General features: G+C 40.0%; 1 protein-coding gene across 8 annotated transcripts in view; it reads left to right on the top strand.

Annotated features, from left to right (window-relative positions):
* Positions 1 to 14,335, top strand: part of LOC124870310 (receptor-type tyrosine-protein phosphatase mu-like) — a 247,633-nt gene that overhangs the window by 116,337 nt on the left and 116,961 nt on the right. The window lies entirely within an intron of this gene.

Consider the following 14,335-nt stretch of genomic DNA (forward strand, 5'->3'; position numbering starts at 1 on the left):
CTTGCAAAAAAAATCTTAAAGATAAATTTCTGGCCATCGGTTTGTGACATTAACCTCAAGTTCATTGTGGATATGCACCAGGAAAATGATTCAAAGCAGACCAGAGAGACCACCACTGAAAAATCAGTAGACTAAAACAGAGTAATCTACTGGATACACACTTAATTACCAAGAGTATTTTTCTGTCTACTTTTACATATACATAAATTTTGATGATATACTTTTATAAATCCGTAAAGTCCAATTTGTTGATGGACCCAGCATTGCCAGGAATAGCAACTTTAACTATTCCGTAAACATCTTACACCAGGTTTAGGAGTGTGTTCATAGTTAGATGAGAAAACCAGAATTTTAACCTCTGCTCTAATTGATCCCAAAGTTGTTCAAAAAGATTGAGGTCAGGACAACATTACTTTTGGCAATGTTGTGTAAGTCTACTCAAAGAGCAGATTTGTATTCATTTTGCCATGAAATCAAACAGGCCACACATGTGACTGAAACCTAACAATTCCCCTAAGAAAAGTGGGACGAATGAGGCAGATGTTGCCGCAGAACAAATTTTTAGGTTTAGGGGGGTAATTAAATTTCACATGGGGCCAGTAGAGTCTGAATAGCTGTTTACATTATTAATTGAAATCATCATTTAAAAACTGCATTTCTTTTATTTACTCAGCTTATTTTTTTCTGATATTAAAACTTGTGTGAGGATTTGAAATACTTGATTGTTACAAATAAAAGTGCAAAAGCAGAAGACTATAAAGAGGCAAATACATTTCCACTGCTCTATATATACACCAATAAACAGAGTTTTCTATTTAACGCCTTGAATCCCTAAAAATTCATGCCTGCCAGAAAGACTGATTTACATTTATGATGTTTCTTTTTTTTTACACTGTTCACCTGCCAAAGAGGTCTTTTAAAAGTGCAGTCTACAAGAAAAATAGCCAATGTATACTTAATATGTCAAGAACCCATTTCAAAGAGTGGAAGATTTAATGACCTGATGTAAGAACAGTTAGAGCTCTGCACTAGGTTATACAAAGCAGCTGGAAGTGTTCATCTCACATCTCTTTCACATCTCAACAATGTGTCACTTGTAGCAAATTCATGGGTTAAGCTTAGCCTTTGTTGAACACTGAAACTTTGCTGGTTTTATTCAGGACATTAAAAACTTATTCTAGTTGTTCTATTGAAATTTTATGGGTGTAAAACCATTTCATGAGATGAAGGCTTATTATAGTACGCCTGATTATTCTCTGTTTTTATCTACTGATCTGAACCGGAATATGCTTTACCAATAAGAATCACACTGCATGGTGTAAGTGTAGTTTTTCTTATAATCTTTTCATTTCCCAATGTAAGTGATTGGTCAGAAGGCTAGGCCTTCACTTGTGTTAATATTTCATATCACACTTGTTGGTGCTGCAGATGAGGTTGGGGTTTCCAACCTATGTTACCATGGTGATACACCTAAGTCAGAAGTGACTCTCAGGGTTGAAACCCTAAGTCACATCCCTAAGCGACTAACCTTGCTTTGTAGGCCTTATAAGTGGCCTTTTCTGTATTCTGTATGGAGGATGTCTATTGACAGAATAGGATATAAATCATTGGATTACCGCAGAATGGCTCCCATTAGGTTCAAGGACCTAGATATCAGCTTTGTAGATTTTCAGTTAATGTATAAAACAAAAGTAACACTCCTACATATATTATTCGTAGCCACAAACAGTCTGTAGAATCTACACCCCATCCAAGCAGTTGTTTTTACACTGTTGTGTATTCTAGTGAAAAATAGTTGTTTCAAGGCTTCTCTTTAGTCTGTTGTGTAAACGTTCCATCCATCCATCCATCCATCCATCCATCCATCCATCCGACCAACCAACCAACCGAAAAAACTCTCCAAACTAAGGCTCCCCTGGAGGCTTCTTGACGCAGAGCCTGAATCATCATTGTTGTTTTATTTTGGCCAAAATGAGGAGTGATTATAATCACTTTGGATGTACGAGGGCTGAATCCAGCCACTGTAAGGAGGAAACCCATTACAACCTTACGTCTTGGTGTAATTTTGCTGCTTAAATCTCTTACCAGTAAGGGTTAGAATACCAAGTTCTTGACCATAAGTAAAGCTAGAAATGCAAAGTGATGACTTTGCCTGAGAGCTTTGGTTTTCAGTTCAGCTCTCTCTTTACCGCTAATTTCCTCAAATGAGAAAGTTTAACTCAGCTCCAAAGAAGAAAGAACAATTTTCCAGCACAGAACTGCACTTGTGACTGTTAATAACTAAACATTGACTTTCTGTCAGTAAAGGCAAACTGATCATCTATTTTCCATCTTCAATTCCTACCTGATGACCTCCTTCTGAACATCTAAAGTGCTGGTTTCCTTGACATCTAATTTTATTATAGTTACATATTTGTTACGGTGGTGAGCGAGTACATATATTTCTAAGGATGTAGAAGGAAATGGAACTGTAAGCCAGGCATATGCCTAATTAACACTATTATTGCCTTGAGCTGTGAACGAAAAGCTTTACTTTACCATCTCAGATAACACTGGTCTGGTTTGTCACTCACAATAGCAGATCGTCATGTGACCTGTAGGGATTTCAAAATTGTCTATTGCAAGGTGAATGAGGAGCCTTGGTTTGAGCCCCATTGAATTTGTGTTCTTTTGTCAGTCAGAGAAAACAGGGTAGATTGAGTTTATGATGTGCAGGAAGGTTATAGAAGACCACAATAAAAGTCTTTTTATCACAGCCAGACCAAAGGAGAATGGTAAATTGTGTTCTTTGGTATTGGCCCTGCAAAAGACAAATTGTGTTCTTCTCAAGGACATGGCTTCAAACAACTGCTATTGAAAAGAAATGAAAAGGCGAGGGTAAGAGACTCTGCATTTATAGTGGTTTTATTATAATTATTTTCCTCACCTCCATCACTCCATCTATATATTCCCCTAACAGCAAGGAACTGAGACTTTGAGAACATGTAAGCTCCTATGATGCTCTGGTGACATCCACATAATTTTTTTTTCTGTTCTAGAGTTGCTTTTTCAGCTTCTCATAGACAATTATCCTTGAGGTTGTTAGTAACGTCTACCCTTAAGCCTCAGTAGCGTGATAAATAGCAGTTTTGTCAGGTTTTGCTACATCCTTTTTTTAGATGTTTTTTAAATTTGAACTGAAATTATTCTCAAGGTCTTTAAGCGTTTCTATTCTCTATGTTTAATTATTCATTGCCTATCTGCTGTAATTTTTGTCAGAGATTTTCTTCATCCTTTTGCTGAATTATAGATGCCCAATTCCCCTTCCCAGGCATCCAACAAGCACTCATTCAGTCTGGTTGAATAACTCTTAACTCTTGAACATTTCCACATCTACTTCTCCACAAAAGGACATGACTGTCAGGAAAGGCTGCAGGATTTATTCCTTGTGTCCCCCCCACCTAGATGGTTCGATCTTGGATCTCATATATAGGAGGCTCGGAAAATGCGGCAACCATTTCACAAAGTCAAGAGTCTCGCTTTGATTTACACTGTGGGTAACACCCCGAGTTGAGTATGACACACAGAGGTTTTTGCTGACAAATGATAACGTCGCATGACCCATCTGCGACGTGCTGAAGTTGAAGAATCACCTCAGTAACCTCCTGCTGCTCCTGTTGAGATTGTGTCACCATCTGTAAATGAGGAGTTGTGTTCTTCCTGTTGAAAGCTCAAAACGACAGCCCATTTCCCTCAGGAAGCTTAACACAAAACAAAAAGCCAGTTCTGAGTGTAGAGATGGGTGTGTGGCCATGTTTTATGACATTCTGTGAAACGAAACAAGGCTCAATCTACCTGTCCCTGCACATCATATTGGTGGAAGCAAAATCGCCGATTGATTTAGCCAGCTCCTGCTCTTCCTCAACTCTTCCTATTAACGGGTTGTTCAATTCTTTTCATTCGGTCAGTAAATTAATGCTCTCAATTCACCTTTAAAGACACCTGGTAGGTTTATTTGCACCTTCATAACTGGCCAGTGATTAAAAAACCTTTTTATTGATTTTTTTAACCATTTAATACACCAAAGCCTTTTATTATAATAGGTTGCTGTGAAAACTGGAATTATACTCTCAATAAATACTATGCATAATTTTTGTAGTTATTACTACTTTTTCACTGTTCTGTACTGTAAAACATATTAGAGGAAAACATTTGTGACTAGGGATGTCCCAACCTGGATTCTTCTGACCTAATCAGAGTCATTAAGGAAAGGTCATTTGCTGATACCAGGTACCAAACCCAATAATCAATTAAAATGTGTGAGTTAACAGTGTGTTCGTTCCTCTTCTAAACATTCCTGACCCTTCAACTCTTTTAAATCCCTGGAGGTGTGATGTGATATCTGTCACCAAGATGTTTTAATCAGTCCATTCACAGATGCTTGATTGGACTTAGATCTTGGAAGTCCTGGAGGGCAAATCATTACCTCAACTTTGTCGTTGTCATTATGTTCAAAATAGCTCGGATCCACATACAGAGAACACTCAGGAGGAGGAAGTAAAATAAAGATTGTGTATTGAAGATATAGTCAGGAACGGAATGGACAAAATATCTCACTGTAAGGAAAGAAGTGAAGAGAATGGATGAGTACGGGTAACGGAGGGAAAAAACGAAACTAAGAGCAAATAGTTATCTTGATACTGATTGAGTTATGGTGGTCAGGTCGCCAGGGGGAATAAGATTCAGGATCCAGGTCTTAAGCAGGTATATCCGTAGAGAGTTCACTTGGTGCTGTTCTGTGGAGCTCAGGTTACAGGAAACAAGTTCGATGTGCGGTGGCTTACGTTGGAGGGTGGACAGGGTACGCTTGTGGCTTGGCTCAGGAGACGAAGAGGATAGGAAGCTGCCAGCTTGATGCGAATTCAAACGAAGGTAGAGTCACTTGAGACCACTGGCTTTATCTGGGAAACATGGAATGTGGGATGGATACGAAGACTTGCAGGAAGGCGAAGACGAACAGCAGATTGAGACTAATTACCGTCTCAATCTCATAGGGACCAATGAAACGAGGCGAAAGCTTCCTAGACATGGATTTAAGGGGCACATCACGTGCCGACAACCAAACCTTTTGTCCAGGGCGATACTCCGGTGCAGGTTTGCGTTTGCGGTCAGCAAAACACTTGTTTTGATCTGCAGTGCGATTGAGGCTCTGGACAGTTGAGTTCCAAATGGTCTTACAGCGGTGGATATGTTGGTGGACGGATGACACAGTGATTTCTCTTTCGTTATGTTACTTAAACCATTCCCAAACCTTTTGTTTTTGTTTTGTGGCCATTAGGGAGGGCCTTTTTATTTAAAAGGGTGTACATAGTCTAAAATAGTGTTTACGTAGGTGGTACATGTCATAGTAAAAGAGGAAGAGGGATTCTCAGCAGAACATTGTCCAAAGCATTCACTACCTCTTCTGGCTTTGCTTTTTCCCGTCTTGCATCCTGTCATCACATGCTCATTATGAAAGCAATGCGCATGTACCTCGCCATCCAGGTGATGAAGAGGAAAATTCATTAGACCAGGTCACTGGTCAATCATTGCTCAAATCCTTACATCATTTTTCCTGCTTCTTCTTACACATCAACTCTGAAGACAAAATGTTCACTTGCTGCCTATTGGCAGCTGAAATAATCAAGAGATGATCAGTGTTATTCATTTTATAGTTATAGTTATCATGTTATTCCTGATTGGTGCATATGGTTGGAAGCTCAGTAACTTTGAAGTGAAAACATTATTATATTGTATTACATGGTCTACATTAGTATAATTATTGTGTCACACCATTTTAATCTGTAGTTTCTGCAGGACCACGTTAATATTTTGCTGCAACACAGGGTTTGCCTTGGTTAAAAAAAACTGCTGTAATGTTTTGATCCATTGCCTAAAATGCACATAGATTTGCACTATTTCTGAAGAATTATTCCCCTTGAAACGTATTGTATTAGTCTTTAATAAACACGCATCTTGCTCCTGCTGATGATGGTTTCATGTGAGGAAGCTTGTTAAATTGATATGCTTATGCTAGAATATTTGCATTCTGTTTTGATATGACTTGTTGATAATTCAGCTTATAACATGTAATGCCTTTCTGGTTAATCTTGCATGCCAAATGGGCAATATGAAGGCATGTATACACTGCCTGTTGATTCATACACTTAGGAAATATGTCCAAAACAATTGTATTACTAAATCTTACTGGCAAAAATAACAAAGCAAATAGCATCTCTGTCCTATTCTGGCTTTTTATGGCCTTCTGATATGATAAATCTAGCAAAAAATAATGTAGGAAAAATGTCAAACTAGTTGTATTTGCATTGGTAACATAAATGTTCCTGGGCAAGCAGTGATTTTGAATGACTTGGCGGTCTTCATGCATCACCTTAGCTGACAGAGCATGGCTTGCTTTCTCTCTCACACTTTAACCCTCCATTTCTATTCAGTACTGTAAGAAGGAAGACATTCACCCATTCATCTCCAGCCCCTACAGCTTCAGGGGGTTCATCAGACACAGTGGCAGGTGAGCCAGGTCCAGTGCCAGTGCTCATTCTGGGTTTCAATTTGATCCAGGGCTTCGTTGGCCCTTCTGCCCCTTTTCCTCACCCATCACGGCAGTCTCATTCATCATGAGGCCTATAAAGGAAGGACTTGATAGACTGAGGCAACCTTCACCATTCAATAAATCCTTGTGATTATCCACGCCTCCCAGGTGTATGTGTGACACAAGCGTAGGCATTTGTGTTTGGCTTTATACCAGATGAAGAGGTAAATGTTGGAACACACGAGGTCCTATACATTGGCTTTACAGGGTTACCTTTTATGATGTACACATTGTTTAACTCCAAGACCTCATCTGACGGCAGCTAAAATTTTATTATTCTTCGTCTTAACTTTGATTCGTCGCTCATTCATTGCCTTTTAGAAAATATTTGTGGATATAGAAAGGTTTTGTATTGGGTAATCAGTTCCTAGCAGTTTGAAAACATCTTATTACAAAGTTAAAATGTGTCTCTTGAGTTTCAAGTGCATATTTTAGCAGGATGGTAGCAGACTAATTAAATATTAGACCTTATGAGGATGTTTAAATTTAGGTTTGATACCGTAGCAACACCTAGATATCTTACATGCTTTGTGGTTTCTGACCTCATTGCGTCTAGCAGAGTGCTGAGCTCTAACCTTGTATTTTTGGGGCCAAAATAACTAGAATTTTCTGCCTGAAACTGCAGGAAATATTTACTTACCCACATTGATGTACAAAAATATGAAGTCGTGTGTCATTAGCACAGTGGGAGATGTTTTAATGCTCTTGTGATCTATGGAGTATATAGATATTAAATTATGTAGCCTAAGAATTGAGCCTTAAGGAACACCTCATGTGATCTTTCTTTGCACAGATTATAAAGATGATTACCAAAGAACAGCGTAAAAAAACTGGTAAATAATTTATCGTCACCACTGACTACTTATTTTATTTAACCAGGAATGTCCCAATGACATACAGTATCTCTTCTGCCCTTGTGTCCTGGTTTAGAAATGCAGCAAAAAGTTCATACATAAATACATGCAAAACATTATTATGAAAATACTGTTACTTTTGTGTACTGCAAAACATAGAATTGTCTGAAATAAACAATTAAAACCATACATTTCCTAATATGCAACATAGGGATTAAGAAATATTTTAGGAACGCAAAACTTATTCTATGAACTAAAAGCTATATAGCCTATACTTCTATCATCGACAGTAATGCACATTCTCATTTTAAGTAACTTAGTGTTGCATTCACATTTTTTTCACTTTTCAAATGATCACTTAAAATTTGCGCCAAAATTACTCCATGACAAATGAAACAAGTGACTTTCTCCATTTCTCCTTTCTAACCCCCCTCAACGCACACTACACACACAGCTGTCCACTTCTGCGTTAGTCCTGTCCCTCTTCTTTTTCTTTCTGTAGAGGATTGCACAGACAAGCACTCTAGGAGGGTGATGGAGCTTTGATTGTCGGTTATCAAGAGCTATCATTATTGCCTGCTTTTCTGGGATATGAAAATGATTTCCTAAGTGTGAAACCCATGTCATTACCTCAGTGGTCTGCAGCACCATCACTTTAGATGTTATAGAAAGAGGCAAACAAATGTGCTCGCCTGCCAAACCTGCCCAGCTCAAACAGAAACACAAAGCAAAGAGAGAAGTAAGTGAAGGCAATAACAGCACTGCTTACAATGGAACACTTAACATGAAAACATTTTTCAAACTAAAATGTTTTCTTCACCATCATCTTTATTGTTTCTGGTATATCTTAAATAACAGTGTGTAAGAGGAAAAACCCCACCTGACATCCCTGGGTAAGCAATCTGACCATCTAAGAACAATCCCCTGAAAGTAAAAGCATTTCTTTTTTCCTCTAGATAACAAGCACTTTCTCCTTCTCTTCCTCAACCTGAGCACCGTTTCATCTTGATGAGATGGCAACTAGGCTCTGGAGCCGCATTGACTTGCTTGGGGTTTCTAATCAGTGTCGTCTTGTCTTCCCTACCTCCTGTCTGTTTCCTGAGCTGGGAAAAAGAGGCCCATGCCAGTGCCAGGCTTTTCTGCTTCCAATCGATGCAGATCTGATAAAGATCCTGGCTTTCCGAACGACTCACACGCAGCCAACCCTGAGGAAGATCTGATAAGTGATTCTCTCCTCCTAACGTATGGCTGGAAAGATGCTGAGAAAACCAGACAGGCGCTGCTAAGCACACATATGGAAACTCTTTTACTCCTGTAAGGTTGTAAACACACTGGAAAACACACATTGCTCCCATTATACACACACACTTGTCTGGCAGTAAAGTGGCTGCGCTCCAGACATGCCCAATTTGTTTCCTTTCATCCAGGACTAATGTCTTGCTCTACCCAGGGGCTAAGTGCCCCATTTGAAGCCCCTACTAGGACAAGCAGTGGCAACATGCGGTATTGGTTGTTTTTGTTTTATGAAACCACATCATCTATGCTACTGGTGCAAGCATGTAAGCAGGGGAACAATCAAATTAGCAGCAGACAATAACTTGCAGATGATTTCTAAAAACTTTCTTTAAATGTCACAGTGTAATGACAAAAGAAAAAAAATCCCTAATAGTTATCTATAAATGTCATTTTCAAATTATTCAATTACATCCACAAGTGTGGGCCAGGTGGTAATTTGACCGCCACTTGGAATACCAATCTGGCTCTCGCCGAACCTCGTTTTGTGTGTGCCCTGGCGTAGGATAGACCCCAATAATTTCCTGCTCCAAGGGATGCTTTCATAGCTATTATTATAAGTCTATTCCACTGGAAATATCTGCCATACTGGAGAGATATTAAAGTCATATTTTCAGTACTTTCCCCCCAATGTTGCCTTTAGTGTGTGATATCTTGAGAGAATTGGTTAAAAAAAAAGTGTATGGGTTTTTCACTGATGGCTCTGTTATTCTCTGTTGTGATTTCCACTTGTGATTTCCACTGCTAAAGCCTCTTACTGCTCGGTTAATAAAACTAAACTAAGAGTCACAGTGGTCTGGGGTAATAGGCTCATCTCATCAGTTGTCATTCATGGGGTTATAGGCCTATTAGAAAATAGCTGCATTTTTGCACAAAAGGGATTTAAAAAAGGATACGAGCCACTTTAGAGTGACACATTCATTTCAGATTAAGGAGGGCATGCAGAGGGGGGTTGTTTTTCTCTTTTTTCTACTTTTTCAAATTTAGCCATGACTGGGTTCTGAAGCAGTCGAGGCACCTTGTTGTTCATGCAAACAAATGATGTCATTCTGAGTCATGTGTTGCACGTTGTGTTTGGGCACCCGGCGCAGATTTACTGCCTCCCTCAGACATCTGGCATTTGCACTACAGGGAACCACAAGGGCAACTAACAATTAGCCTTTTCTCCACTAAGCTGGAGACAGAGACTGTAGAATAATCATAAGAGCAGCTTGAGGAATGGGCAGTTTTACATTAAGTACCTAGATTGCTTTACTTGTGCATCCAGGGATGAGAAGAAATTGCCTAATGTTCCAGAAACTAATACAAATTCAAATTTATATAATGTCTTTCTTCTTCTTCTTTGTTTGACAAGCACTAGTTCCCTACTTGGTTATATTTTGCAAAAGCGCTTTCCATTCTGGCATCTCTCCATGGGCCAAAATTGGAGTTCAGTGGACGAAATCTATGGATGTTCCACAGTGATGGAAGTGTGACATTCTTCCTGAACACTCCAGGATTGGGCTCACCCCATCAGCCGCTTGTGCGCGTCTGCTTGAGGTTCACACTTTGGCGCGTTTCTCACTTTGAGAGCCTCTGCTTTAATTTGATTTCTCAGCTTGGCCAGCCTGCAATTATCTGTGCTTTTAGTGTAACCCTTGCCTACTGGGTGCAGCCAACAGATAGTTCCACAAATAAAGAGGTTTAGACTTTTCTGGATGGCGTTACACAGCATTGTAAATCAACTCGAAGAGGCCTGTTTGCTTGTTGCCAGTTTTTGCCAGTTTTATGGCAAAATCTCTTCATATTGCATTATGATTAAATAGGAATGATTACATTCATTGGCACAGTTTACAATTTGTGTGACTGGCCAGCTTTGTACACCTAAAGACTGAATCTTTTGCCAGTCCCTCTTTGGAAAATAGCTCTAGCTCTGTCAGATTGGATGGAGAGTGTCTCTGAGCATCAGTTTTTAATTTTTTCTACAGGTTCTCTCTTGAATTTAGGGCTACAATCTTCAACTGGTTTTATTCCATGATTGCCCTGTTTTTGACTCCACCCGTCTTCCCTTAACTTTGGCCAGCTTTCCTGTCGTTGCTGAAGAAATGCATCCCTAAAGCATGGTGCTGTCACCACCTTGTATCACTGGATATCTACCCCTAGCACTTTGAATTTATTCCAAAAAAGTTTAATTTTGGTCTTATCATGCCAGTTCACTTACCAGATGTTTGTCAGGGTTTTACCATACATGACTGACTGCAAACTGCTAATAGGACTACTTACCTATAGCTTTTTTTTAACATTGGATTTCTTCTTGCCCTTCTTCCAAATTCTCCCAACTGTGTTGTGGATTTCTGCAGCTCCTCCACAGTTACCATGGGCCTCTTGGGTGCCTATCTGATTAATTCTCAGTTTAGTCAGATGGCCATGTCTTGGTAGCTTTAAAGTATAGCTGCACAATGAATCAAATCACAATGGTCATCGTGCAGTATTGCAATTGCAAAGGACTACTTAGATGCAATGTTTGTTTTTTTCTATTTCAAGCCACATGGAGAGGACATCAATGCCATGACTGAGTGTGTAACCAAATATATAAACTTCTGTGTGGATAACATCATCCTCATCCAGAACCGTGAGATGCTTCCCCAATAACAAACCTTGGATCACCAGTGACCTGAAGGACCTGCTTAACAAGAAAAAAAGAGCCTTCAGAGAGGGAGACAGATAATTATTGAGGAGTTTACAGAAGCAACTTAAAGTCAATATAAGAGACAGCAAGGAGGTGTACACGAAGAAGCTCAAGAGCAAGCTCCAGCAAAACAATATCAGAGATGTGTGGACAGGGATGAAGAAGATCACAGGCTTCAAGCAGAAGGATGATCAGACCGATGGAGGTCTGGACAGAGCCAATGAACTGAACCTATTCTTCAATAGGTTCAGTTCAGAAACAAGCTTCGCATCCTCCTCTCCTGCTCACAGCCAAACAGACATTCCACCTTCCTTTGACCCACAGGACCCACAGCTGTCCAGTAACACCTCACATTTTTTTATCTTCCACCTCAGCCCTAGACCCTTCTGCTTCTACATGTTTGCCTTCAACCATATCAGAAGATGCTGATGCTTCCTTTGCTTCCCCCTTCCACCTGTGTGTCTCAAGAAGTCAGGTGAAGAGACAACTGGAGAGACTGAATAGGAATAAGGCTGCAGGTCCAGATCATGTCAGCCCTAGAGTCCTGAAGGCCTGTGCAGAGCAGCTCTGTGGGATTCTGCAGCACCTCTTCAACCTTAGCCTGGCCCAGAAGAAGGTTCCAGTGTTGTGGAAGACCTCCTGTCTTGTTCCAGTACCAAAGAAAACTCACCCATCAGTCCTCAATGACTATAGACCTGTTGCCCTGACATCTCACATCATGAAGGTCCTAGAGAGACTCCTGTTGGCCCACCTGAGTAAGCAAACAGTAAACCATCAGGACCCCCTTCAGTTTGCTTATCGCTGTGGAGTTGGAGTTGAAGATGCCATCATACACCTGCTTCAACAAACCCACTGTCATCTGGACAAAGCCAGCAGCACTGTGAGGATCATGTTCTTTGATTTCTCCAGTGCATTTAATACAATCCAACCTGATTTGCTTTGTCAGAAACTCCAGAAGACTCGGGTGGAGGCCTCAACAATCTCCTGGATCAAAGACTACCTGACAAACAGACCACAGTTTGTGAGACTGAAGGGTTGTGAGTCTAACCAGGTAGTCAGCAGCACAGGACCACCACAGGGGACTGTACTCTCACCATTCCTTTTCACTCTGTACACCTCAGACTTCCAGTACAAGACAGACTCCTGTCATCTGCAGAAATACTCGGATGATTCTGCAGTCGTGGGGTGGATCAGAGATGGACAAGAAGCTGAGTACAGGGAGGTGGTGAACCGCTTTGTGGCATGGTGTGGAAGCAATCATCTCATTTTGAACGTGACTAAAACAAAGGAGATGATTGTAGATTTTAAGAGAAACAGGAATAAGTCAAAAACTATTTCTATCATGGGAGAAGAAGTGGAGGTGGTGCAGGAGTATAAATACCTCGGTGTTCACCTGGACAACAGACTAGAGTGGAGATGCAACTGTGAAGCCATCTACAAGAAGGCACAGAGCAGACTGTACTTCTTGAGGAAGCTTAGGTCCTTTGGTGTTTGCAGCAAGATGCTGCATATCTTCTATAAGTCTGTTGTGGAAAGTGTGATCTCTTCTACCATCATCTGCTGGGGAAGTAGCATCAGAGCCAGGGACTTAAAAAAGCTCAACAAGCTGATAAAAAAGGCTGGTTCTGTTCTGGGGACTCCTTTGGAACCTCTGGAGATCATTGTGGAAAGACGGATTCTTCATAAAATGAAGAACATTATGGAGAACCCTGAGCTTCCTCTTCATGAGACTGTCCTACAACAACAGAGTGTCTTCAGTCAGAGGCTTCTTCAGATCTGCTGTAAGACGGAGCACTACAGGAGATCCTTTCTCCCCACAGCCATCAGCATCTACAACGGCTCTTTGAGGAAACCTTCATAATATGAGCTATAACAACATTTAATTTCCCTTTGGGATTAATAAAGTATTTTTGAATTGAATTGAATTGAATCAGTTGTATTTTTGTAATGGCTGACGTGCTTAAAGTGCCAGAAGAGTGTCACCAAAAGAATTACGATTAATCATAATGTATGTTGTTATTGGAATTTTTAGCTATACTGTAGTATCACAATCAAATAATTTTCTTGAATCATGCAGCCTTACAAATTGTTTTTAAGCTAAGTCTGCTGTAAACTTCTCCACAGGTTTATCTCTAAACTGTTTGCTGTGTTCCTTGGTCTTCATGATGGTGTTTGATCAGCTTTTGAAGCCTTTACAGAACAGCTGGATTTATACTGTGATGAAATTGCTGGAGGCAGCTGGTTGCACTGTACTTTATTTCAAGGTATCAGATTAAAAAGGGCTGAAAACCTATACGTGCCATGTTTTTTATTTTCATGTGACTTTACAGGTATGCACTGGTTTGTGTTGGTCTATTACATGAAATCTCAATCAAATGCTCCAAAGATTGTGATTGTGATGTGCCAAAGTTTTCAAGTAGTAGTTAAAATTTAACCATTTATTTATTAATTGGAACCTGATGTCAACACATTCTCTTCATAAATAAAAATATAAAGTACAAAATCCATGGTAGTGGTTGCACTTTTTGCTGACCTATACGAACAGTTCCTGTGGGTTTACTTAGGGTGCTTTTCATCTATCCCACCGTCGTATGCTTCATCTCTATAATGCTGCATGTTCAGATCTCTTTCCCGATCTGTCTTTAACAGCCTTTCCTTTTCCTCTAATGCTATTACATCCTCTCAATAAAAGCACAGGAGATATCACGTCCTCTCCTTATGAAATCTACAAGTGTTCAATCTTTAATCTTCAATGAGGAGCTCTCGACTTTCTCACTTGCACTCGCAGTTGAAAGGTTTAGTTTGACAGGACTTCTTCTTAACTGGGTTTTCAGTAGATATAGGTGCTTTCAGAAAATGAATCCTTTTGCAGAAAAAGATGAAGCTGTATGT

The sequence above is a fragment of the Girardinichthys multiradiatus genome, chromosome 6 (genome assembly GCF_021462225.1).
Source record: "Girardinichthys multiradiatus isolate DD_20200921_A chromosome 6, DD_fGirMul_XY1, whole genome shotgun sequence".
NCBI classification, from domain to species: domain Eukaryota; kingdom Metazoa; phylum Chordata; class Actinopteri; order Cyprinodontiformes; family Goodeidae; genus Girardinichthys; species Girardinichthys multiradiatus.